Below are 27,667 nucleotides of genomic sequence, written 5' to 3' on the forward strand. Positions count from 1 at the left end.
TCTTTAAAACAGCACAAGACAAATGGGGGAATCTGGATGATATATGTCAGTTCAGTCATAAGATGACCAAGGAGGTCAACAGTGTGCTGTTACAAAAACAACACAGAAGGCTCAGAAACATGGGTTTGAAAACAGCACCTGAAAAGACTGGTGTTTGGGAGTCATTTTCACTGGTTCTGAACTAAATATGATTCAGTAGATGAACACATGCATTGAAAATGCTGGTACGAACTGTACTCGTAAAAACACAATAGACTGAGTGTACCTATGTTATGGATTTAATTTTCTCTGTGTCCTCTTATTTCAGATAGACTCCACTAGACACCTCCACACCTCCAGCAATGATGGCTGTGCTCCGCTCTGGAGTGAGAGTGTTCATCATGCTCCTCACTAGCAGGTAAGGTACCTTACAGAAGGGTTACAGTGACTGCCTGGGACCTGTGGGTATGTATGAATGGTGATTTTACAAAAGTCAGTCTGAGACATTGTTACATTTTTTTTAATGAGGTGTTACTGGGACCTGTGTGTGTGTGTGTGTGTGTGTGTGTGTGTGTGTGTGTGTGTGTGTGTGTGTGTGTGTGTGTGTGTGTGTGTGTGTGTGTGTGTGTGATAAAGCAATTCTCCATTGGTTATTTAACTGAGGCACATCAATACTCAATCATGACTCCCCATGCATTACTCAGAAGCATTGGAATTCTCCACAGAAGCATTGAAATTCACATTGACACTGCCACGGTGCAGCACCAGTGAGGCAGCCCTCAGCACCAAGCACTGAGTCAAATCGGTTGTGCTAATGCCTTCAGGGGTCATGCAGAGAGGATGATGGGATGTTGTGGTGCATATTTGACACTTACCGTGACAGGAACTCATCCTGTTCTTGCCAGTCCATTTTGTTGCAGGCACAATATCCTCCATGCACAACTTAGAAAAGTCCAACCCACTGGGTACCACCTTATTCTGCCATAAAATGTTGTTCCATGGCACACTAGCACTGGCCCCATCCCCTCTGAGATTTGCATAACAGCAGGAGGCCTGGAAGTCAGTGGTGTCCAGTGTTATATGCTTTAGGTTCAGATGCTTTGGTCCACAGTGTCCCATCTCACACGGTCTTTGTCCATTCATGCACACAGATAATTGTTTTAATTGTTTATTTAACCTTTATTTATACAGGGTTTTCTCATTAAGATCAAATCTATTTTTCAAGAGAGACCTGGTCCAACAGCCGCAGGGGGAACAGTTTCAGACAAAACAACTGACTTACACTGACACAACATTGAACAAAACTATAGACACACTTACAATACAACAATGACATATTATGTAAAGAAACACAAGTGTCAACTAAAAAACTGCTGTCCTAAAGACAATTACACTCTTCTCTGATATCTACATCGACCAAGTGTTTAACTCCACCAACGTGACTAGGTCATCAAATGTTTTAATGTCCAGGACCACGGACTTGACTAACTAAAACTATTTCTACCATGACATGTTATAATTCTTGCTACTGTTAAAAGCAAGTGAGAATGGAATCGTAAATGATATTTATTTACTGACCTGATTAAAAAAGAACAGAGTTAAAGTGGCATTTAACCCAATATGGCCATATAAATCAGTGTATACCAGTGTTTAAGCCTACGCAGGATCAATGACGACCTGCCAATGGTGCTATAGAGATCATGAACCTGAGGGACGCATGATATACTCATATGCTGAATCAAATGCTCTCAGGGTAGTGGTTGAGGCTTGCATATACAGTAGCAGTCAAAAGTTTGGACACACCTACTCATTCCAGGGTTTTTCTACATTGTAGAAAATAGTAAAAACATCAAGACATCATAATCAGGACATCACACCTATGAAATAACACATGAGATCATGTAGTAACCAGAAAAGTGTTCAACAAATATATTTGAGATTCTAGAAGTAGCCACCATTTGCCTTGATGACAGTTTTGCACACTCTTGGCATTCTCCCAACCAGCTTCATGAGGTAGTCACCTGGAATGCCTTTCGATTAACAGGTGTGTCTTTTTAAAAGTTAATTTGTGGAATTTCTTTCTTCCTTAATGCGTTTGAGCCAATCAGTTGTGTTGTGACAAGGAATGGGTGCTATACAGAAGATAGCCCATCAAGCGCTATGATGAAACTGGGTCTCATGACGACCGCCACAGGAAAGGAAGACCCAGAGCTACCTCTGCTGCAGAGGAATTCTGTCCTTTGGTCTGAGGAGTCCAAATTTGAGATTTTTGGTTCCAACAGCGGGGTCTTTGTGAGATGCAAAGTAGGTGAACGGATGATCTCTGCATGTGTGGTTCCTACTATGAAGCATGGAAGAGGAGGTGTGGAGGTGCTTTTCTGGTGATACTGTCTGTGATTTATTTAGGATTCAAGGCACACTTAACCAGCATGGTTACCACAGCGATACACCATCACATCTGGTTTGCTCTTAGTGGGACTATAGTTTGTTTTTCAAGAGAACAATGACCCAACACAGAGTGCTGCATCAGATGACCCGGCCTTCACAATCACACAACCTCAACCTAATTTTTATTCCATTTTTTTTAACCTTTATTTATCTATGCAAGTCAGTTGAGAACAAATTGTTATTTACAATGACTGCCTACCACCGGCCAAACCCTATCCCGGACTACGCTGGGCCAATTGTGCACCACCCTGTGGGACTCCCAATCACGGCCGGGTTGTGATACAGCTCAGGATCGAACCAGGGTCTGAAGTGACGCCTCTAGCACTGAGATGCAGTGCAGTAGACCGCTGTGCTACTTGGGAGCAGATGGTTTGGGATGAGGCGGAGTGAAGGAAAAGCAGCCAACAAGTGCTCAGCATATATCCTTCAAGACTGTTGGAAAAACATTCCAGGTGAAGCTCGTTGAGAGAACGCCAAGAGTGTGCAAAGCTGTCATCAAGGCAAAGAGTGGATACTTTGAAGAACATAAAATATATTTGATTTGTTTAACACTTTTTTTGGTTATTACATGATTCCATATGTGTTATTTCGGAGTTTTGATGTCGTCACTATTATTCTATAATGTAGAAAATTGTATAAATTGTATAAATATAAAGAAAAAATATTGAATGAGTAGGTGTGTCCAAACTTTTGACTGGTACTGTAGATAATGTATATGTTACCAGCTCCTTCCTGGCCTCATGAGAAAAACAGGTCTTATGCCAGTAATAAAAACATATTCTCAGTTTGAGCTTCCTTATCAAGTTCTCCACATGAACAGTGAAGCTCAGCTTGTCATCTACCCACACTCCCAAATATGTATACATATATTTATATATTGGTTGACCAAGAGTCATCTGTTCTTCATTTGTTGACATTTTTAAACACGTATTTATCCATATATATTGTATTCAGGAGTTACAGCCTTGTTTTAACTAGGCAAGTCAGTTAAGAACACATTCTTGTTTTAACAATTGGTTGCTGACTATATATACAGTGAGGCAAAAAAGTATTTAGTCAGCCACCAATTGTGCAAGTTCTCCCACTTAAAAAGATGAGACGGGCCTGTAATTTTCATCATCGGTACACTTCAACTATGGCAGACACAATCAGAAAGAAAAATCCAGAAAATCACATTGTAGGATTTTTTAATTAATTAATTTGCAAATTATGGTGGAAAATAAGTATTTGGTCAATAACAAAAGTTTATCTCAATACTTTGTTATATACCCTTTGTTGGCAATGACAGAGGTCAAACGTTTTCTGTAAGTCTTCACAAAGTTTTTACAAACTGTTGCTGGTATTTTGGCTCATTCCTCCATGCAGATCTCATCTAGAGCAGTGATGTTTTGGGGCTGTTGCTGGGCAACACAGACTTTCAACTCCCTCCAAAGATTTTCTATGGGGTTGAGATCTGGAGACTGGCTAGGCCACTCCAGGACCTTGAAATGCTTTTTACGAAGCCACTCCTTCATTTCCCAGGCAGTGTGTTTGGGATCATTGTCATGCTGAAAGACCCAGCCATGTTTCATCTTCAATGCCCTTGCTGATGGAAGGAGATTTTCACTCAAAATCTCACGATACATGGCCCCATTCATTCTTTCCTTTACACGGATCAGTTGTCCTGGTCCCTTTGCAGAAAAACAGCCCCAAAGCAAGTCAGTTAAAAACAAATTCTTATTTTCAATGATGGCCTAGGAACAGTGGGTTAACTGCCTTATCAGGAGCAGAACGACAGATTTTGTACCTTGTCAGCTCAGGGATTTGAACTTGCAACCTTTCGGTTACTAGTCCAATGCTCTAACCACTAGGCTACCCTGCCGCATGATGTTTCCACCCCCATGCTTCACAGTAGGTATGGTGTGGTATGGTGTTCTTTGGATGCAACTCCAAACAGGACGAGTTGAGTTTTTACCAAAAAGTTATATTTTGGTTTCATCTGACCATATGACATTCTCCCAAACTTCTTCTGGATCATCCAAATGCTCTCTAGCAAACTTCAGACGGGCCTGGACATGTACTGGCTTAAGCGGGGGGACACGTCTGGCACTGCAGGATTTGAGTCCCTGGCGGCATAGTGTGTTACTGATGGTAGGCTTTGTTACTTTAGTCCCAGCTCTCTGCAGGTCATTCACTAGGTCCACCCGTGTGGTTCTGGGATTTTTGCTCACTGTTTTTGTGATCATTTTGACCCCACGGGGTGAGATCTTGCATGGAGCCCCAGATCGAGGGAGATTATTTGTGGTCTTGTATGTCTTCCATTTCCTAATAATTGCTCCCACAGTTGATTTCTTCAAACCAAGCTGCTTACCTATTGCAGATTCAGTCTTCCCAACCTGGTGCAGGTCTACAATTTTGTTTCTGGTGTCCTTTGACAGCTCTTTGGTCTTGGCCATAGTGGAGTTTGGAGTGTGACTGTTTGAGGTTGTGGACAGGTGTCTTTTATACTGATAACAAGTTCAAACGGGTCCCATTAATACAGGTAACGAGTGGAGGACAGAGGATCCTCTTAAAGAAGAAGTTACAGGTCTGTGAGAGCCAGAAATCTTGCTTGTTTGTAGGTGACCAAATACTTATTTTCCACCACAATTTGCAAATAAATTCATAAAAAATCCTACAATGTGATTTTCTGGATTTTTTTTCTCAGTTTGTCTGTCATAGTTGAAGTGTACCTATGATGAAAATTACAGGCCTCTCTCATCTTTATAAGTAGGAGAACTTGCACAATTGGTGGCTGACTAAATACTTTTTTGCCCCACTGTGTGTGTGTGTGTGTATATATATGTGTGTGCATTTTCCCCAGTGAGAGGCTGACATTCACTGTGGTCCTCTGTAGCAGGTCATGTCCTGCAGACGGTCATTCAGGGATGGCACCAGGACACAGGCACGAATTAGCCATGGCAGAACATTAGCAGATTGTTTGAGCGTCATGACCTCCAGTACTGCTTGTAGCATGTTTCTCGATGACGCAGTGTCAGATCCAATGGCTTCATCTCTATCATTGCAGAGAGGGCAGCTCAGCTCAGTGTAGCACAGTGTATTTTATGGACTTGTGAGTGAGATAAGCCTCATCCTCACCGTTACCCAGGTGATTTGAAAGAGGGCTATTATAGAAGGGCCACCGGCGCATACAACCATATCAACAACCATGACAACAAATTAGCTGCAGCCTGACAATATTAACTCTGCCGAGGTCATTTCCCAATAGCAAACAAACATTTTTCACACTGTGGCCTGTGTCATATCATAATAGAAATAGGACACACAAGCATTATGGAGGTCATAGTTCTCAACCATAGAGGTACATTTACAGTAAGAGCCACAAAACCTTAGCTGACAATGGAGATGAAGACAGGCAATGTCTGCCCTCAGATAACTGCCTCCTCTCATGTCCCCGTGACTCCCCTTGAAAGCACTAGCAACTTCAGTAGTGTTTAATTCTCCTCCCATTGGAAAGAACAAAGAGCGAGAGAATCAAGGGGAGAGGCTGGATCACAGCTGGGTGACTTGAAAAAACAGACATGTTTGGAGAAGATGTTCAAATAATGCGATAGGTACTGTGTAACTGTGTAGTCCGTACCAGACGTATTAAACATGTGTATGAACTGTGACAATCACATAAACATCAGGCTATCTATTTTCCCAGTTGGAGTCATTTATCACGGAACTCAGACAGATCCCACACCCTTTATTTATCCATCTATTACATCAAATAATCCAACTGTCAATCAGAACCAATTTGCAGTTCCACTGCTTCTGACAGGGTGTTTTGTCAGAAAGCAAAAAATCTGTCAAATGAACTATCACTGAGTTGTTGGAGCATTCCACGGCTAAGTTTACTAGGGTGTTAGGTTGCCCATGCACTTTTCACTTCCTAGTCCCTATTTATACATTTTTTGAGATCCAAGTCCCACAGAAAATCCTCTGCACAGTGGGGTCATGCATTAGCCTTGTATTAATATGTTAATGGTGCGGGAAGTTGTGTTGAGGGATAGCATGCCAAAACAAACCTTTTCATCTTATTTTGGGAGTTTGGCCTCTTTTAGTGCGTTGTAGTTCTCTCTAAATCATGCTGAACTGGAATTAGCTGAAATCTTCGACCCTATTGTCTTTCAAAATGATTCAATACCGGAGTTTATGTTCTACACTCATAAGTAGGGTGTTTTTAGATATCCTTTCACCCTGAAGGGAGCTAAAACACTTGTAAATTGTTAATAGCTGTGCTCTGATGTACAGTACTTCAGCCCCATAGCTCACGGAGTTAGGACAGGATCCTAATTGGATCGTTCATTGTGTAAAGCCGCGATAGCTCACTTTTTTTACAAACAACAAACACCATTTTCAATCATAGGATGAAGAGTCCCACATGAAAATATACTACAGTATACTGTATAATTACTATATGTACAGTGCCTTCATAAAGTATTCACACCCCTTGGGTTTTTCATTCCATGTCATTTTAGTAAGCAGCTCCAGTTTATATTTGGCCTTGCGTTTTAGGTTATGATCTTGCTGAAAGGTGAATTTCTCAACAAGGTTTTCCTCTATGATTTTGCCTGTGCTTATCTCTATTCCATTAATTTTTTATCCCCCAAAAACTCCTTAGTCCTTGCCGATGACAATCATACCCATAACATGATGCAGCCACCACCATGCTTGAAAATACTAAGTGGTACTCAGTGATATGTTGTGTTGTATTTGCCCCAAGTGTAACACTTGTATTCAGGACATAAAGTTAATTTCTTTGCCACTTTTTTTGCAGTTTTTCCCCATCAGCCTTCGTCCTGCATCAGCCACTCTTTGGACCTCGATTCTGCACTTTTTTGCAGTTTTAACTCTCTGTGCTTTTGCAAACAGGATGCAAATATTGTTATTCAATACAGACTTCCTTCTTTTCACTCTGTCATTTAGGTTAGTAATTGTGGAGAGAAAAAAAAGAAAAACTATGTTGTTGAGCCATCCTCAGTTTTCTCTAATCACAGCCATTAAACGATGTAATTGTTTTAAATCCACCATTGGCCTCATGGTGAAATTACTGAACGGTTCCTTCCTCTCCGGCAACTGAGTTAGGAAAGATGTTTGTCTTTGTAGTGACTGGGTGCATTGATACACCATCCAAAGTGTAATTAATAATTTCACCATGCTCAAAGGGATATATTCAGTCTGATTCTATCAATTTTTACCTATCTACCAATAGGTGTCCTTCTTTGCGAGGCATTGACAAACCTCCCTGGTGTTTGTGGTTGAAACTGTTTTTGAAATTCACTGCTCAACTGAGGGACCTTACAGATAATTATTTGTGTGGGTTACAGAAATGAGGTAGTCATTTCAAAATAATGTTAAACACTATTATTGCACACAGAGTCCATGCAACTTAGTATGTTACTTGTTAAGCACATTCTTACTCCTGAATGTATTTAGGATGGCCATAACAAAGGGGTTGGATACTAATTGACTAAAAACATTTCAGCTTTTCATTTGTAATGAATTTATAAACATTTCTCAAAATATAATTCCACTTTGACATTATTGTTGTGTGAAGGCCAGTGACACAACATCTCAATTTAATCCGTTTTAAAGTTAAGCTGTTCACAACAAAATGTGGAAAAAGTCAAGGGGTGTGAATACTTTCTGAAGGCACTGTATATACTACAGTACTCTCTGTTGTGTTTTCTATTGCACTATACTGTATTTTTTCTGTAGTGTTGTTAATTCATTGTTTTACTATCTTTTTAATGATATTTTTGTACTTTCTCCTTGAGAAAATTCAATAGACAAACACTAAAAGAGAAAATTGTCCATAACCTGTATGTAAGTAGGTTTGTAGTCTGAACTTAATTCTATAACCTGTAGGGAACACTATATGGTCTATACTTGGCATGTATGTTTTTGAGTCATGGGTACCAAGTATTGGGATATGAGGGCCAGGATTGGGCGGGACATATGCAAATGTTATGTTAGTATATCAATATATTGTGTAGTATAGTATTCTACAGTATACTACACAATTATATAGTAAATACTACACATGATTGAGGGATACTGCAGTGTGTAGTATAGTATTCTACAGTATACTGCAGTTTACTCTAATCTGGGTACCAGTCTTTTTAGCTAACATTCCACCCCTTGCCACTCCTGTCATTTGCCAAAGAGACTGGCCTTTCAGCAATATCAACGTTCAATATACAGCCAGATTTACGGCGCAGTTGTTGATTGGCAGTTTGAAACAACATTCATATTTGTCATGACAACGTTGTGGAACAGGGGTGTGCACAAATTTTGCGCAGTAAATAATTTGAATTTTAAGAACAACAGTCCTGCTGCGGTCATTCCCTTGTTAGAAGGTAGTGTCAATGCAAGATCATGTTGTGCAAAGTGACTAGAGGACTCCCTAGTGAGAGAGTGAAATGATTACACAGAAAATATTAACCGAGCTACGTTTGCTTCAGTTGCATCCCATTAATGAGAGGAAATTAACATAAAATTGGCACCTGTCATTCGTCGCACATATGCGGATCATCATGACTTGCTTACATTTTTACAATGTTAAGCTATACAAGGAATTTAACAGGTTACTTTAGGAAACGTTCTGAATGGACATAGAGAGGATAAGCGAACTCACACCCACACACACATCCTAAAAGGACCCATCAATCAAAGACATCAGCACATCTTAGACGCACTCAAATCACATTTATCCTTTCCTAAAGTAGAGTTTTTGTAAATTATTATTATTATTATTATGCCAAAAGGTAGGTGTAAACATAATGGTTTTAGCAAGAGATAGCACTTGTAAAGCCTAAGAAAGTAGAAGAAATGTGCAGAAAGTAAAAGGAAGGAAACAACAGTTTTGAACATTTTTGGGAACATAGTGATGTATTCTTATATACTGTACAATGAGGAATTCAAAATACTAGTCTTCTCCCATTTTTTTAACCATTGCCCCCACCCACAAGGTGTATAAACAACAACAATAAATACGAATAAAATGAGATAATAGATTCAAAACAAAATGTGAAGAACCTAAATCAACTCTAATTAGCACATGTAGGACATCATGCAAGTGTGTGTGTGCATGGACTTTGCAGATGTATTTCTCACATGTGCAGCACATAGTATTTGTTTTACAGTCCTTCTTTGGGGGGCAGAATTGTCATCGCATCCTCTTGCCTGCCCCAGCTGCAGCATCAGGTGGATCAGGACAAGACTCAGCCCCCTGAACAGCTTTCACAAGTGCTGTAGAGGCTGCTGTGTGGGGGAGGCGCTCCCTTCTTTGAATGTGTGAGGTTACAAGTGCCTTTCCCAGCTGCTCCAGGAACACCATCCTCTTGTTCCGCTTATCAGTCATCCAGGTAGGGTTGATCTTGTCCCATATCACGAAGGCATTGTATGAGGACACATCAATGATGTTATGGAAGATGACCAGGGGCCAGTGGGCAGTCATCCTCCTGCAGCTGTAAGTTCCAATCACCTTGTCCAGGTTGTCCATGCCTCCTTTGTTGTGGTTGTAGTCCAGGATGATGGCTGGCTTCCTATCCTCACAATCACTAATCTCAGCCGTTTTGTGTAGTGTGCTCAGGAGGACCACATTCATGTTCCTCTTTGGGAGGTAAGATACTAGAGTGGTGGTGGGGGTGAAGGCAAACTTTGATGAGAAGGCCTTTCTCCCCCTTGTTGCTCAGACTTGTTCTTTCTAACTGTGCCAACCATGGTGATCTTCTTCTTCAGGGGCTTCTGGCTGAGTTCAATCAGTAGCACACATGATCTCAATTTCCGTGTGTGTGTGTGTGTGTGTGTGTGTGTGTGTGTGTGTGTGTGTGTGTGTGTGTGTGTGTGTGTGTGTGTGTGTGTGTGTGTGTACCCTGGTGGCGTACAGCTTTCATGGAAATATGAACTAAGGCAATGTTGGGGTCACTCTAGGAAAAGTAATCCAATTTCAAGTTAAAGAAATAACATTTAGGGATTAATAGCCTTAGTATAGGTCATAAATTAATGTTTAAAATGTGATAGATAAGGCATCTCAAACATCTCAACCGGCTGGTTGAGTTTCCCAATTAGGGAAACTCATCTAAAAAATAATATATTAACATTATGTCTGCCTCAGTTACTTGACAGGTCTGGTTAAACCAAACAGGCCTGGTTAAATGAGGACGAATTTCAAATATTATTAATATAAAAATATAAGTAATAATGTGTTTACTGTTCTTATACTCATAATCTCTGTAAAATGACATGTACTGAATGATATCAGTAAATACTGATATGAATATGAAAAGATTTTTATATTTACACAGACAAAAAAATCCCAGAATAACATTTGGGCAAATCAACTGCCTGGTAGAGCATATTTTTCAAGAGTTCTAAAAATTATTTGATAAAAAAACAATATTTTAATAATTTCATCATTCCGAAATGATTTTTTTAGAGGTCAGCAACATTTTACAGTCTTGTAATATCCCATTTTATACACAATTACTACTGAAAATGTGCGATTAATGAGTTTTGGTTTTGCTAACATTCAATTCCTGTTTTTTAACCAAAAAATGCAGGAGTCCGATAATGAAAATCACTTGATCATTTTACTAATTGACATTGGTTGAGATGATACAATATGTCAAACAAAATTCATGTTTGATTTAATTTAAAATTGGTTGTCAAAATTTGCTCAACCACCCGGTAGACCTGCATGTTAAAGTGTTATAGCATAATGCTATAAAAGTCAGGGTTTTATTAAATAGGCCTTGGCACTGTACTTTTGTATTGCACATTTAATTAAACTGAAGCATTTGACAGTGTTTAACTTCAATTCACAAAATGTGCATCAGATGTCCCTGGCTTGTATAGCACAGGTGGTGGTCACCTAAATTCACTGTAGGCCTAATATATACTGTAGGCTAGCCTACAAATGGTGGATTAATAGTCCATCCTTTGAATTCATTTCTAATTTACACATTCTAACTTACACTTACACGCTGTCTTTGCTGTTCCCTTGTGCAATTCATTAATCTCCGCTGGCATCTCCACTGGCCTCTTTCGCTTCCATCCTCTCTCTATTCCTCGTATAGCTCTTGAACCAGCCTTGTCCAACACATATCCCAGAAGTAGCAGTATAGTTTGGTCACTTATTTTGAGCAATAAAAAAATATAGAGAGTATTTTCGAGGAGAGAAACATCTTACTCTTGCTTGCTGGATATAAAATAGGCTACAGCATTCATAAAGAACTGGCTGAGATGTTTGAATGGTGAGAGCTTCTCTGGTGTGCAGTAAATGGGAATCCTCTGTTCTCCCTGAGCCCAATGTTTACGTGTACAACAAAATGTATTACATCAAAATGCCCAATGTTAGAATGCTTCCAATCAAATTTATGAATTAAATTTGAACATTTTCCTATCAGTCTAATTTGCATAAACATTGTGATTGGATGATAGCTGTGAGGGTTATCAAATCCTCTGATCTCCTCAAGCTCATTAATGATAGAGAATGTTCACATTTGAAGATTGCTGAAAGGACAGTCTTCTTTGGCAAATGAGAGGAGTGGCAAGGAGAGGAACATAATAGCTAAACAGAGATGGCAACCAGGCTAAGATTATTACAGCTTACTACAGAATACTACAGAATTCTAAAGTAAGTACTATAGTATTCTATTGTAAACTGTAGTATTTTTTATGTGGGGTGTTAAGAGACCACTTTACTGTACTATAAAACTATGACTGCTGTAGCCCACTATAGAGAGTTGCCAAGTGACGTACGACACCTCCTGGCGGCCATGTTGGAAGACCACTGCATCAGTTCTTCCAACAACAACAGCTGAGTGGCAACCCAAAGCTGTATGGTAACCATGACTAAAATTAAATGGCTCATCACTATGGTCAATTTCTGTACCGTATTTGGCTGCAGGAAAGGCAGGAAAGACAACAGGAAAAAACAGGTTATCCACAATCATGAAACACCAAGGAGATGAAATCAAATTGTATTGGTCAAATTGTATTGTTTAGCAGATGTTATTGCGGGTGCAGCGAAATGCTTGTGTTTCTAGCTCCAACAGTGCAGTAATATCTAACAAGTAATATCTAACAACAATACACACAAACCTAAGTAAAGGAATGGAATTAAGAATACATAAATATTTAGATGAGCAATGTCAGATGGGCATAGACTAAGATACAGTGGAATATAATAGAATACAGTATATGCAGATGAGATGAGTAATGCAAAATATGCAAAGAGATAAGATGCAAGAACTGTCAGATAAGTAAAGACACCTGAACTCAGACAGCAGTCAGTGCAGGGTCTGCTCTGATCATTTCATCACAGCTAAGTCGATGGAAATAATTAGTTGAGAACTGTATTTATAATTGGAAGGATAATGGATGGACTTTACAGCATAGGACAAAGGCCTCAATGGGATAGGATAACCTGCTGTTTTGACCAGCCAAACAATAGATGTAATGTTTATATGACACTAAAACACCTGAATGAATTAAACAACCAAACAATCAAGAGCTACTGGGAAGTTTTAAGACCCACAAAAAGCAGGTCTTAACTGTAATATGCAGTTGATAACGGAATTAATTTGGAGAGGTGAAACGCAGCCCATCCAGCTATGATGCACGGTGCCCACTGAAGGAGAGATGTGCCTCTTGTGCTAGTGAATCTCGTATTTAGAAGCATTAAACATCCATTGGTTTCCCCTCGTTTCATTTCATTAAAAACCAAGCATTGCCTACCCTCCCCTTAATCAAGGGCGGTTTAGCAGCTTGCATAAGTGCGTATTTTTATCCTGGCCATTAGCCAAGAGTAGCCTATGAATAAAATGGTTTTAAATAGTCTACTGAGAGTGCTTTGAAATATTTGAGGTTTTTGCTTTCATGCTTTTTCATTATTCACAATTCACGGGGAGGCAGGGTAGCCTAGTGGTTAGAGCGTTGGACTAGTAACCGAAAGGTTGCAAGTTCAAATCCCTGAGCTGAAAAAAATATACAAATCTTTCGTTCTGCCCCTGAACAGGCAGTTAACCCACTGTTCCTAGGCTGTCATTGAAAATAACAATTTGTTCTTAACTGACTGGCCTAGTTAAATAAAGGTTTAAAAAAAACATACCTGCATTTATCTTGTTCAAGTAGGCGATCCAGATCCATTTTCAAAGAGTCTCCCTCATCTGATTACCAAGGACATGCTTCTGCAAACTCTATACAGTCCTGCTATAATGCCATGACAAAGGAAGATGTATTCATTATTTTGCCTTGCAATGATGCAATTTTACAGGAGCCTAGTATTTTGTACCTGTGAATGTTACGCATATTATTAAGGCATGTACAGTGGGGCAAAAAAGTATTTAGTCAGCCACCAATTGGGCAAGTTCTCCCACTTAAAAATATGAGAGAGGCCTGTAATTTCCATCATAGGTACACTTCAACTACTAAAAAATCCAGAAAATCACATTGTAGGATTTTAAATTTATTTATTTGCAAATTATGGTGGAAAATAAGTATTTGGTCAATAATGAAAGTTTATCTCAATACTTTGTTATATACCCTTTGTTGGCAATGACAGAGGTCAAACGTTTTCTGTAAGTCTTCACAAGGTTTTCACACACTGTTGCTGGTATTTTGGCCCATTCCTCCATGCAGATCTCCTCTAGAGCAGTGATGTTTTGGGGCTGTTGCTGGGCAACACGAACTTTCAACTTTTCTAATAAAGAGAACATGTACGCTCACCATGCTGCACCTTGGTCCTCTTCTTTCAACAGCCATGATATTGGCATGTCCAGACTGCATTTCACAATAGGCCTAGCCCCAAAATCAGTGTGAATGCTACAGCCTATGTTTATTCATCAAAACTCGGCCCTTTCGCACCACCTCCAGCTATTGCACTCATTATTCCGGTTGTGAAAATAACTCAAATATTTTTGACACATCCCCAAACCTATAATTCTATCGCCAGCACTAAGATTTACTATTGCGATAGGTTTGTTAAAATAGGGCTCCAGCTGTGCTTATTATTTGTCTACGTACTGTAGGTTCACCAGCTGACCTCGATCAAGACATCCATGTTGACTGGATTCCCACTGTGAAGATGAGCAATGCTGCAGCAGCATCAGTTTCTACTTCTACTACTTCGTCCTTTTCCAGATATGAAAGGACCCAGATGAGGGCAGAGGAGAAAAGAAGAGATGTGAAGAAGCAGATGTGGCCTTGGCACAGGCTTTATATGCTGTGGCGAGGGATGGTGATGTTGGAAGTCAGACAAACTTGGCAGCATCAGACATTGAGACACTGGTGAATTAAAACCAATACACTACAGTCTAATGTAAATGTCTTCATGTTTACATCACATTCTTTTCAGGATTCTGATGTGAAAGTACTCTACTTCACAGGTTTTAACTAATTATTGTGTGGCCAGGTCTACCCCGAGCAAGGTCACACCTCACTGCCTTCCAGGGACTCGGAAGGCAGTGAGGTATGCGTCTCAGGCTAAATACACCTGTCCAACTTTTAAGCCACATGTTTAGAGTATCTGCATCCACTGTGTTCCAAACATTCTCCTGTAATGTCGATGTGCTCTTTTTGTACTTGAAATCTCTAATCTACTGGCCAGATAGGGAACAGCTACGGAACACCATGCCTTTGAGTTTTAGAAGGAACTTTGGCATATCAGTTGCAGTCATAATAGATTGCTTTGAGATATTAATAGAATGTCCATCAAATCTGAAAGCTAATGCACAGACTCTATCCTCCTACAAACACGATAAGACAGTGGTATTACACCTCAAAATTTAATTTTATATATCTCAAAAGGATGGGTTGTGAGAGTGTGGGACCAACACAATAGTGAAAACAGTGACTTCTTAATTAGCAAGATCCTCCTAGCAGAACGTGGTTTTAATATTGCAGATAGTCTCGGAACAGTATTGGCGCATCTGTTGATAGCTGCCTTCACAAGAGAAAAGAAGCAACTATGTGGGGCTGAGTTGGAGAAGACACGTAAAAAAGCAGATTCAAGATTAGTGCCTTCGGAGAGTATTCAGACCGCTTGCAATCTGCAGAGTTCTGTCCTACTGTTCAGGTCTGTACCCAAACAATTTGAACTTCTACTTTTAAAAATCCACCTCTCTAAAATCAAGTCTCTCACTGTTGCCGCTTGCTACAGACCACCCTCTGCCCCCAGCTGTGCTCTGGACACCATATGTGAACTGATTGCCCCCCATCAATCTTAAAACCTTTTAGGGATAGGGGGAAGCATTTTCACTTTGGATTAATTGCGTGCCCATAGTGAACTGCCTCCTACTCTGTCCCAGATGCTAATATATGCATATTATTATTACTATTGGATAGAAGACACTCTGAAGGGTCTAAAACTGTTTGAAGTATGTCCGTGAGTATAACAGAACTCATAGGGCAGGCAAACTTCCAAACAGGAAGTGGAAATTCTGGGGCTGGTTGATTTTCAACTCATCGCCTATTCGCATCCAAATAAGATATGGATCTGTTCGCACTTCCTACACGTTCCACTATATGTCAACAGTCAATAGAACATGGAATGATGCCTCTAGTGTGATGTGGGACCTGATGGCAGCTATTTGAGTCACTGGTCTGGCAGAATGCCAGTTCCTGTTTACACAGAGTAGTCATTATATCGCCTTGCGTTCCATTACTCTGTAGACAAAAACAAATTCTCCGGTTGGAACGTTATTGGATATATATGATAATAACATCCTGAAGATTGATTCTCTACTTAGTTTGACCAGTTTATTAGACCTGGAATATAACTTTTTGAAGTTTTCGTCCGAGTTCGCCTGGTCCAGCGCCAGCTTTTGGAGATGTGAACTAAACGTGCTAGCTAAAGTAGCCAATTGGACACTAGTAATGGACATTATGGAACAAAACAACGATTTATTGAGGAACTAGGATTCCTTGCACTGCATTCTGATGAAAGATCATCAAAGGTAAGGGAATATTTATGATGTAAATTTGTATTTCTGTTGACTCCAACATGCGGAGAAATATATTTACGTCTGAGCGCCGTCTCAGATTATGTAAAACATGTATCTTTCGTCAAAGTTTATGATGAGTATTTCTGTTATCTGACGTAGCTCTCTGTAATTCCTCTGGATACTTTGGAGGCATTTCTGAACATGGTGCCAATGTAAACAGAGATTTGTGGATATAAATATGCATATTATCGAACAAAACAAATGTATTGTGTAACATGATGTCATATGAGTGTCATCTGATGAAGATTATCAAAGGTTAGTGATTCATTTTATCTCTAATTCTGCTTTTGTGACTCTATATTTGGCTGGGAAAAATGTGTGTGTTTTTTTGGATTTGGTGGTGATCTAACATAAATATATGTTGTGTTTTCGCTGTAAAACATTAAAAAATTGGACACGATGGGTAGATTAACAAGATGTTTATCTTTCATTTGCTGTATTGGACTTGTTAATGTGTGGAAGTTAAATATTTCATGCAAATATTTTTTTCAATTTCCCGCGCTGCCTTTTCAGCGGAATGTTGGGGGAGGGGTGTCATTGGGTGTCCTAGACAGGTTAACAAAGTTACCGACCATTTCGAATCCCACTTCTCCACTTTGCAATCTGGTTTCAGAGCTGGACATGGGTGCACCTCAGCCACGCTCAAGGTCCTAAACGATATCTTAACCTCCATCGATAAGAAACAATACTGTGCAGTCGTATTCATTGACCTGTCCAAGGCTTTCGACTCTGTCAATCACCACATCCTCATCAGCAGACTCAACAGCCTCGGTTTCTCAAATGATTGCCTCACCTCGTTCACAAACTACTTTTCTGATAGAGTTCAGTGTGTCAAATCGGAGAGCCTGTTGTCCAGGCCTATGGCAGTCTCTATAGGGGTGCCACAGGGTTCAATTCTTGGGCCAACTCTTTTCTCTGTATACATCAATGATGTCGCTCTTGCTGCTGGTGAGTCTCTGATCCACCTCTACGCAGACGACACCATTCTGTATACTTCTGGCCCTTCTTTGGACACTGTGTTAACTTCCCTCCAGACGAGCTTCAATGCCATACAACTCTCCTTCCATAGCCTCCAACTGATCTTAAATACAAGTAAAACTAAATGCATTCTCTTCAAACGATCGCTGCCTACACCTGCCCGCTCGCCCAGCATCACTACTCTGGACAGTTCTGAGAATATGTGGACAACTACAAATACCTAGGTGTCTGGTTAGACTGTAAACTTTCCTTCCGTACTCACATCAAACATCTCCAATCCAAAGTTAAATCTAGAATTGGCTTCCTATTTCGCAACAAAGCATCCTTCACTCATACTGCCAAACATACCCTCGTAAAACTGACCATCCTACCGATCCTCGACTTCATTTACAAAATAGCCTCCAACACCCTACTCAACAAATTGGTTGCAGTCTATCACAGTGCCATCCGTTTTGTCACCAAAGCCCCATATACTATCCACCACTGCGACCTGTATGCTCTCGTTGGCTGGCCCTCGCTTCATACTCTTAGCCAAACCCACTGGCTCCAGGTCATCTACAAGACCCTGCTAGGTAAAGTCCCACCTTATCTCAGTCACCATAGCAGCACCCACCCATTGCACACGCTCCTGCAGTTGTATTTCACTGGTCACCCCCAGGGCCAATTCCTCCTTTGGCCGCCTCTCCTTCCAGTTCTCTGCAGCCAATGACTGGAACAAACTACACAATCTCTGAAACTGGAAACACTTATCTCCCTCACCAGCTTTAAGCACCAGCTGTCAGAACAGCTCACATATCACTGCACCTGTACATAGCCCATCTATAAATAGCCCAAACAATGACCTACTGTATTTATTTATTGATTTTGCTCCCTTGCACCCCAGTATTTCTACTTTGCACATTCACCTACTGCAAATCTACAATAATAATTGATTATGCTTATGTTCTATTATTACAACATAAGCATAATCAATTATTATAATACACCAATCATTTGGTACAGCCCCAATCATGACCCCAAGGTGACCCCATCACTTTGTCATTATGGGGTATTTTGTGTAGATTTACTTAGTTTTATTTTTTCTTTGTTTAAACAGGTAGGAAAGTTGAGAACAAGTTCTCATTTACAACTGTGACCTGGCCAAAATAAAGCAAAGCAGTTCGACACATACAACAACACAGAGATACACATGGAGTAAAATAAACATACAGTCAATAATACAGTACAAAAACAAGTCTATATACAATGTGAACAAGTGATTAAATGCATATATGCATTATAAAGTTTAATATTGTTCTAGTCTCTGGTCTGAGAGATATGTGAGTTATTGCAGTCAAAACAGGGTGTCTGTGAGAAAGAGCCTCAAGGCTAAAAGAGATTCATAGACACAGAACCCTGCAGGGGAGTGAAAGAGAGACAAGTCAGACATACCACTGGAAAAATTACTGCTGAGCCCTGGACAAAACACTGGACTATTGTTCTCTTCTGCAAGTTTGTATAACTGTATATGCATGGGCTTGGTCTCATGAGTAGAAGGTGTTGACGTAGGAGGTTACATCACTAGGGGTTGACTGCAAGCATATTGGAAGCAACTTGTACCTTTCCTATTTTGCAGAACTTACTCGGAAACATGCATGCTATGTTCCCGTTGTCAACTTCTGTTTGCAATTGCATTAATAAAGTTTTGATTGATTTACTTAAAGATATTGTCTGATTGCTGATTTCACCAATAAGCCAATGATTGACAAGGAACCTACCCCAACAAAAGCCAAAACAGGTTTTTAGAAATGTTTGCTAATTCCAAAAACGGAAATATCACATTTACAAAAAGTATTCAGATCCTTTACTCGGGTACATTGTTGAAGCACCTTTGGCAGCGATTACAGCATAGAGTGTTCATGAGTATGACTCTACAAGCTTGGCAAACCTGTATTTGGGGAGATTCTCCCATTCTTCTCTACAGATCCTCTCAAGCTCTGTAAGGTTGGATGGAGAGCGTTGCTGCACAGCTATTTTCAGATCTCTCCAGAGATGTTCGATTGGGTTTAAGTCCGGGTTCTGACTGGGCCACTCAAGGGCATTCAGGGACCTGTCTCGAAGCCACTCCTGAGTTGTATTGGCTGTGTGCTTAGGGTCGTTGTCCTGTTGGAATGTGACCCTTCACCCCAGTCTGAGTTCCTGAACCCTCTAGAGCAGGTTCAATCGAGGATCTCTCTGTACTTTTCTCTGTTCATTTTTGTCTCAATCCTGTCTAGTCTCCCAGTCCCTGCCACTGAAAAACATCCCCACAGCATGATGCTGTTACCACCATGATTTACCGTATGGATGGTGCCAGGTTTCCTCCAGACGTGACTCTTGACATTCAGGCCAAAGAGTTCAATCTTGATTGCATCAGACCAGAGAATCTTGTTTCTCATCGTCTGAGAGTCTTTAAGTGCCTTTTGGCAAACTCCAAGCGGTCTGTCATGTACCTTTTACTGAGGAGTGGCTTCCGTCTGGCCACGCTACCATAACGGCCTGATAGGTGGAGTGCTACAGAGATGGCTGTCCTTCTGGAAGATTCTCCCATCTTCACAGAGGAACTCTAGAGCTCTATCAGAATGACCATTGGGTTCTTCGTCACCTCCCCAATTGCTCAGTTTGGCCAGGTGGCCGTCTCTATAAGGAGTCTTGATGGTTCCAAATTTCTTCCATTTAAGAGTGATGGAGACCACTGTGTTCTTAGGGACCTTCAATGTTGCAGTATTATTTTGTAGCATTCCCCAGATCTGTGCCTCGACACAATCCTGTCTCGGAGCTCTACGGACAATTCCTTCAAACCTCATGTCTTGGTTTTTGCTCTGACATGCACTGTCAACTGTTTGGCCTTTAAATAGACGTGACAGTTACAAGCCTGCTAGAGTTACTCAATTGTACTACTTGAGTTTTAATAAAAGATACCTGAATAGAAAATGACTGAAGTAAAATTGAAAATCACCCAGTAAAATACTACTTGAGTAAAAATCTAAATTTGTCTGGTTTTAAATGCACTTACTGTAAGTACAGTGGTGGAAAAAGTAAATTGTCACATTTGAGTAAAAGTAAATGCTCTATATCAAATTCCTTATATTAAGCAATCCTGGTGGCAAAATTTTCTGTAATTTATGGACAGCCAAGGGCACACTCCAACACTCAGACATAATTTACAAACACAGTATTTGTGTTTATTGAGTCCGCCAGATCAGAGACAGTAGGGATGACAACACGTTATTTTGATAGGTAAGTGAATTAGACCATTTTGCTGGCCCTCCTGAGCATTCGAAATGTAACAAATACTTTTGGGTGTCAGTGGGAAATGTATGTATACAGAAATATTTCCTTTAGGAATGTAGTCGACTACAAGTAAAAGTTGTCAAAAAAATAAATATTTAAGTACAGATACCCTAAAAAACGACTTAAGTAGTACTTTAGAGTATTTGTACTTAAGTACTTTACACCACTGGCGGCAGGCAGACCATCAATATCCACTGTCATAGTGGGTATGTCATAGCTATAGAAAACCCTGAGTAGATCTAGCTTCCTTCATAGTGTACCCCTCAGGAAGACAAACTATATCATTATTTTCTATACAGGCTCTCATTAACATGCCTGTTCTGTCTTATCCAGTGTTGTGTAAGAAACCGAAGTAATTATCCTATTGAGTGTCTTTTCCTGGGTGGTCAACCCCCCCCCCCCACCCCTAACAACAAGTCAATTAGTGCACTCATGGGATGGAAAGTTTGTAAAGAGTAAGTATAGATTGCGTTAATAAACATCTATATTTGATGCTTCTGTTTTAGATGTTTAATTTTAAAGGTACATTACACTCCAAAATCAGATGTAAAAAAACATATCTAAAGTAGTCCTTGGTCATCTATTTTGTAGTTCCAGCTTTATGCCTCAATCCAAAAATGGATGATTGTCCCTTAAATTATTTTCCTTTGCTGAGGAAAAAAAAATTCAGCAAAGCAGCACATACTATTGTCTGCATCAGCAATTAGACCAGCTTGGAGACAGGGGAATGCAGGGTTTGGATTGAACCTTAGATTCTAACAAGCACCTCACGTCCTCGGTATTCTGTTCCTTCCCTGAGTCATCTTCCATATAACCAAAGCCACTTACAGTGGGGCAAAAAATTATTTAGTCATCCACTAATTGTGCATGTTCTCCCACTTAAAAAGATGAGAGAGGCCTGTAATTTTCATCATAGGTACACTTCAACTATGACAGACAAAATGAGAAAGAAAATCCAGAAAATCACATTATAGGATTTTTAATGAATATATTTGCAAATTATGGTCAGTCTGTGTTGGTAATCCTGTTGAACTCGACTTTAAAAAAAATGTATTGTGTAGTGGAGCTGCATAAGTGTTGCTCTCCATTTTCTGGAGGATCACGTTTTAAAATCAGTGGAATTAGAGTATGATAGCTAAAGAGATGGAGAAAACACCTTTGTCCGGATTACATCTTCAAACTAAGGGCAACAGTGGTATGGCATTCCTGATAGGAATACATGATGCATGTTGATGTACAGTGGGGCAAAAAATTATTTAGTCATCCACCAATTGTGCATGTTCTCCCACTTAAAAAGATGAGAGAGGCCTGTAATTTTCATCATAGGTACACTTCAACTATGACAGACAAAATTTGAAACAATAAATCCAGAAAATCACATTGTAGGATTTTTAATGAATTTATTTGCAAATTATGGTGGAAAACGATACAATGAAAGGAATCTTCTTTGCAGGGATAAATGTGGGTTTTGCCACTCTTATACAGGTGTCATAACCAGCCACAAAATAACACAATATACGTCACAACAGGTGTAAACATATGGGTCATGACAGTGTTATCACCATATTACAGGTATGACAGGTTTTGACAAGTAATGTCAGCTGTTTATGACCAAGTCGTAACGTGTTATGACTCTGGGTGTTCAAGTAAAGTGATACCCTTCCTATTTACTTACAGTGACTCAACCAAAAGTTGTAGATATATACACAGGGGCATTTGCCAGACATACAATTCCAGACCTTTTTTGAAGAGACACACTTGGCCAGACCACATTTTGGGTTTGGGAGACATTCCTACCTAAATGTTTAGCTTCCTGTGAATTCCATATCTTGTGCCCCTAAAGATTCATAGGCAGTACATGGAGTACTGTCTGACAAAAGCAGACGTATTCCAACAATTAAAAGCATATATTTTATGTATGAATCCTGCCAATAGGTTTTTCTTGAGGTTGTCGAGGTGTCTGCAGTGCCTTTTAATGGCTGCTGGAAGGGTCCGTGATGTATCAAGATGCTTCCTGTCAATCGCTTCCTTTCTTCAGTACTGGAGGCATTTACATTTGCGTCACTGTTTGCACTCCGTGGGAATTGCATTATTGCACCGGACATTATTTTTGGTCATTGTTTGAGAGAGGAGAGGAGCGAAACATGTGGCTCTCTACTCTCTCTAGGCCTACACAGCATCAAGTACTCCCCAGCTGGACCCATTAAGGAGGCTTTGCACATATCCAATCCATTACTCGTGCCTGATTCTCTGAGAAGTGACTAGGCTATGTGAGCGCCCAGATAACTGTGAACGATGGATCCGTCAGAGAGTGGCTCAACCACAGAGATGTTCTTTTTCTTACTGCTCGGCCCTTGATCACTAAGCTTCCCTTTGAAGGTCAATGGGACTCTGTCTTGGGTAACTCAAGAAAAATAAATTTTTGTTGTCGGTAGCATTGTACGCTAATTGGTGGTCTGTTGAGCAGGAGTGGAATATAAAGCTTTTGCCATCATTAAAGATCCTTACAGTAGCATGTTGTATTTGTGCACACAAAGCTAGTATCGACCATGTATTGACTTTCACAAGTATTACAACTTCACTGTATTCCAAGATGGCGTAGCAGTAAGTCGTCCTGTCGTGTCGTGTCCCTTGTATATATCGTATATATCGTTTCTTTTTCGTTTTGTACATATTTTTATTTACATATACGTTTTTTACATATTTGTTTTACATATTTTCCTTCACATATCTCTTTAAAAATATTTTGCTAAACCTAAGCTTCCAAATACTCTCCTGCAGCCCGCCTCACCCAACGTAGCTATTTTTCCTAAAGTATTTATATTTACTTCGGAACCGGAACCCCTCAACTGAAGCTAGCCAGCTAACCACCAGCTATGCTAGCGGTCTTCAGCTAACTGGTCATCAGCTAACCTTCAGCCCGGAAAGCTTTCGCCAGTTCGAACAACGCGACTCTAACCAGAGCATAACGGACCTATTTATTCTTCATCCCCGGATTCATCCCCGGATTCCCACCGCAAATGGAACATTCTTCAGCTGGATCTTCACAACTAGCTATCTAGCTATCTACGAACTGTTAGCTTGCTAGCACAGGCCTGCTAACCGTCTGAATTTCCGCGTCCCAAACACCCACCCTTCCTATCTCTTTTTGATTTTTAATTTGTTTATACCTTCCGGAAACCTGCCTCACCCAATGTGATACGGAATCGCTATTATTTTTAATTTTTTTAGAACACACTCAAGAACCTCCAGAAGCTAACCAGCTAACTAGCTACAAGCTATTTAGTCATTGTTAGTTTTTTTAACCTGGATAACACTCACCAGTCTAGCTTCCCTGCCCCATCCACCGCTGCCCCCTGGACACTGATCTCTTGGCCACATAGCTGATGCACGCTGGACTGTCCATTAATCACGGTACTCCATTCTGCTTGTTTGTTTTATCTGTTGGCCCCATTGCCTAGTCAACGCCATTTTACCTACAACCTCTCTCATCATCACCCAGGGCCTGGGCTTACCTCTGCTGTACCCGCACCCCACCATACCCCTGTCTGCGCATAACCTTGAATATGTGGACACCTATAAGTACCTAGGTGTCTGGCTAGACTGCAAACTCTCCTTCCAGACCCATATCAAACATCTCCAATCGAAAATCAAATCAAGAATCGGCTTTCTATTCCGCAATAAAGCCTCCTTCACTCACGCTGCCAAACTTACCCTAGTAAAACTGACTATCCTACCGATCCTCGACTTCGGCGACGTCATCTACAAAATTGCTTCCAACACTCTACTCAGCAAACTGGATGCAGTTTATCACAGTGCCATCCGTTTTGTCACTAAAGCACCTTATACTACCCACCACTGCGACTTGTATGCTCTAGTCGGCTGGCCCTCGCTACATATTCGTCGCCAGACCCACTGGCTTCAGGTCATCTACAAGGCCATGCTAGGCAAAGCTCCGCCTTATCTCAGCTCACTGGTCACGATGGCAACACCCATCCGTAGCACGCGCTCCAGCAGGTGTATCTCATTGATCATCCCTAAAGCCAACACCTCATTCGGCCGCCTTTCATTCCAGTACTCTGCTGCCTGTGACTGGAACGATTTGCAAAAATCGCTGAAGTTGGAGACTTTTATCTCCCTCACCAACTTCAAACATCAGCTAGCTGAGCAGCTAACCGATCGCTGCAGCTGTACATAATCTATTGGTAAATAGCACACCCATTTTCACCTACCTCATCCCCAGAGTTTTTATTTATTTACTTTTCTGCTCTTTTGCACACCAATATCTCTACCTGTACATGATCATTTATCACTCCAGTGTTAATCTGCAATATTGTAATTATTCGCCTACCTCCTCATGCCTTTTGCACACATTGTATATAGACTCTCCTTTTTTTCTCTGTGTTATTCACTTGTTAATTGTTTACTCCATGTGTAACTCTGTTGTCTGTTCACACTGCTATGCTTTATCTTGGCCAGGTCGCAGTTGCAAATGAGAACCTGTTCTCAACTAGCCTACCTGGTTAAATAAAGGTGAAATAAAAAAATTTAAAAAATAATTATGCCCTGAATATATTCTACCATGCCCAGAAACCTGCTCCTCTTATTCTCTGTCCCCAACGCTCTAGGCGACCAGTTTTGATAGCCTTTAGCCGCACTCTCATACTACTCCTTCTCTGTTCCGCGGGTGATGTGGAGGTAAACCCAGGCCCTGCATGTCCCCAGGCACCCTCATTTGTTGACTTCTGTGATCGAAAAAGCCTTGGTTTCATGCATGTCAACATCAGAAGCCTCCTCCCTAAGTTTGTTTTACTCACTGCTTTAGCACACTCTGCTAACCCTGATGTCCTTGCTGTGTCTAAATCCTGGCTCAGAAAGGCCACCAAAAATTCAGAGATTTCCATACCCAACTATAACATCTTCCGTCAAGATAGAACTGCCAAAGGGGGAGGAGTTGCAGTCTTCTGCAGAGAGAGCCTGCAAAGTAAAGTCATACTTTCCAGGTCCATACCCAAACAGTTCGAACTACTAATTTTGAAAATTATTCTCTCCAGAAATAAGTCTCTCACTGTTGCCACCTGCTACCGACCCCCCTCAGCTCCCAGCTGTGCCCTGGACACCATTTGTGAATTGATCGCCCCCCATCTAGCTTCAGAGTTTGTTCTGTTAGGTGACCTAAACTGGGATATGCTTAACACCCCGGCAGTCCTACAATCTAAGCTAGATGCCCTCAATCTCACACAAATCATCAAGGAACCCACCAGGTACAACCCTAACTCTGTAAACAAGGGCACCCTCATAGATGTCATCCTGACCAACCCCCCCTCCAAATACACCTCCGCTGTCTTCAACCAGGATCTCAGCGATCACTGCCTCATTGCCTGTATCCGCTACGGAGCCGCAGTCAAACGACCACCCCTCATCACTGTCAAACGCTTCCTAAAACACTTCTGTGAGCAGGCCTTCCTAATCGACCTGGCCCGGGTATCCTGGAAGGACATTGACTTCATCCCGTCAGTTGAGGATGCCTGGTCATTCTTTAAAAGTAACTTCCTTTCCATTTTAGATAAGCATGCTCCGTTCAAAAAATGCAGAACCAAGAACAGATACAGCCCTTGGTTCACTCCAGACCTGACTGCCCTCGACCAGCACAAAAACATCCTGTGGCTGACTGCAATAGCATCGAATAGTCCCCGTGATATGCAACTGTTCAGGGAAGTCAGGAACCAATATACACAGGCAGTTAGGAAATCTAAGGCCAGCTTCTTCAGGCAGAAGTTTGCATCCTGTAGCTCCAACTCCAAAAAGTTCTGGGACACTGTGAAGTCCATGGAGAACAAGAGCACCTCCTCCCAGCTGCCCACTGCACTGAGGCTAGGTAACACGGTCACCACCGATAAATCCATGATTATCGAAAACTTCAATAAGCATTTCTCAACGGCTGGCCGTGCCTTCCGCCTGGCTACTCCAACCTCGGCCAACAGCTCCCCCCCCCCCCCGCAGCCCCTCGCCCAAGCCTCTCCAGGTTCTCCTTTACCCAAATCCATTTAGCAGATGTTCTGAAAGAGCTCCAAAACCTGGACCCGTACAAATCAGCTGGGCTTGACAATCTGGACCCTCTATTTCTGAAACTATCCGCCGCCATTGTCGCAACCCCTATTACCAGCCTGTTCAACCTCTCTTTCATATCGTCCGAGATCCCCAAGGATTGGAAAGCTGCCGCAGTCATCCCCCTCTTCAAAGGGGGAGACACCCTGGACCCAAACTGTTTTACAGACCTATATCCATCCTGCCCTGCCTATCTAAGGTCTTCGAAAGCCAAGTCAACAAACAGGTCACTGACCATCTCGAATCCCACCGTACCTTCTCCACTGTGCAATCTGGTTTCCGAGCCGGTCACGGGTGCACCTCAGCCACACTCAAGGTACTAAACGATATCATAACCGCCATCGATAAAAGACAGTACTGTGCAGCCGTCTTCATCGTCCTTGCCAAGTCCTTCGACTCTGTCAATCACCATATTCTTATCGGCAGACTCAGTAGCCTCGGATTTTCGGATGACTGCCTTGCCTGGTTCACCAAATACTTTGCAGACAGAGTTCAGTGTGTCAAATCGGAGGGCATGCTGTCCGGTCCTCTGGCAGTCTCTATGGGGGTGCCACAGGGTTGAATTCTCGGGCCGACTCTTTTCTCTGTATATATCAATGATGTTGCTCTTGCTGCGGGCGATTCCCTGATCCACCTCTACGCAGACGACACCATTCTATATACTTTCGGCCCGCCATTGGACACTGTGCTATCTAACCTCCAAACGAGCTTCAATGCCATACAACACTCCTTCCGTGGCCTCCAACTGCTCTTAAACGCTAGTAAAACCAAATGCATGCTTTTCAACCGATCGCTGCCTGCACCCGCAT

At 41.2% G+C, this 27,667-nt stretch overlaps 1 pseudogene; it reads left to right on the forward strand.

Moving 5' to 3' along the window:
* LOC124041399 overlaps positions 1 to 27,667 on the forward strand; it is a 67,365-nt pseudogene that overhangs the window by 9,851 nt on the left and 29,847 nt on the right.

This window comes from Oncorhynchus gorbuscha, linkage group LG08 (genome assembly GCF_021184085.1).
Source record: "Oncorhynchus gorbuscha isolate QuinsamMale2020 ecotype Even-year linkage group LG08, OgorEven_v1.0, whole genome shotgun sequence".
NCBI lineage: Eukaryota > Metazoa > Chordata > Actinopteri > Salmoniformes > Salmonidae > Oncorhynchus > Oncorhynchus gorbuscha.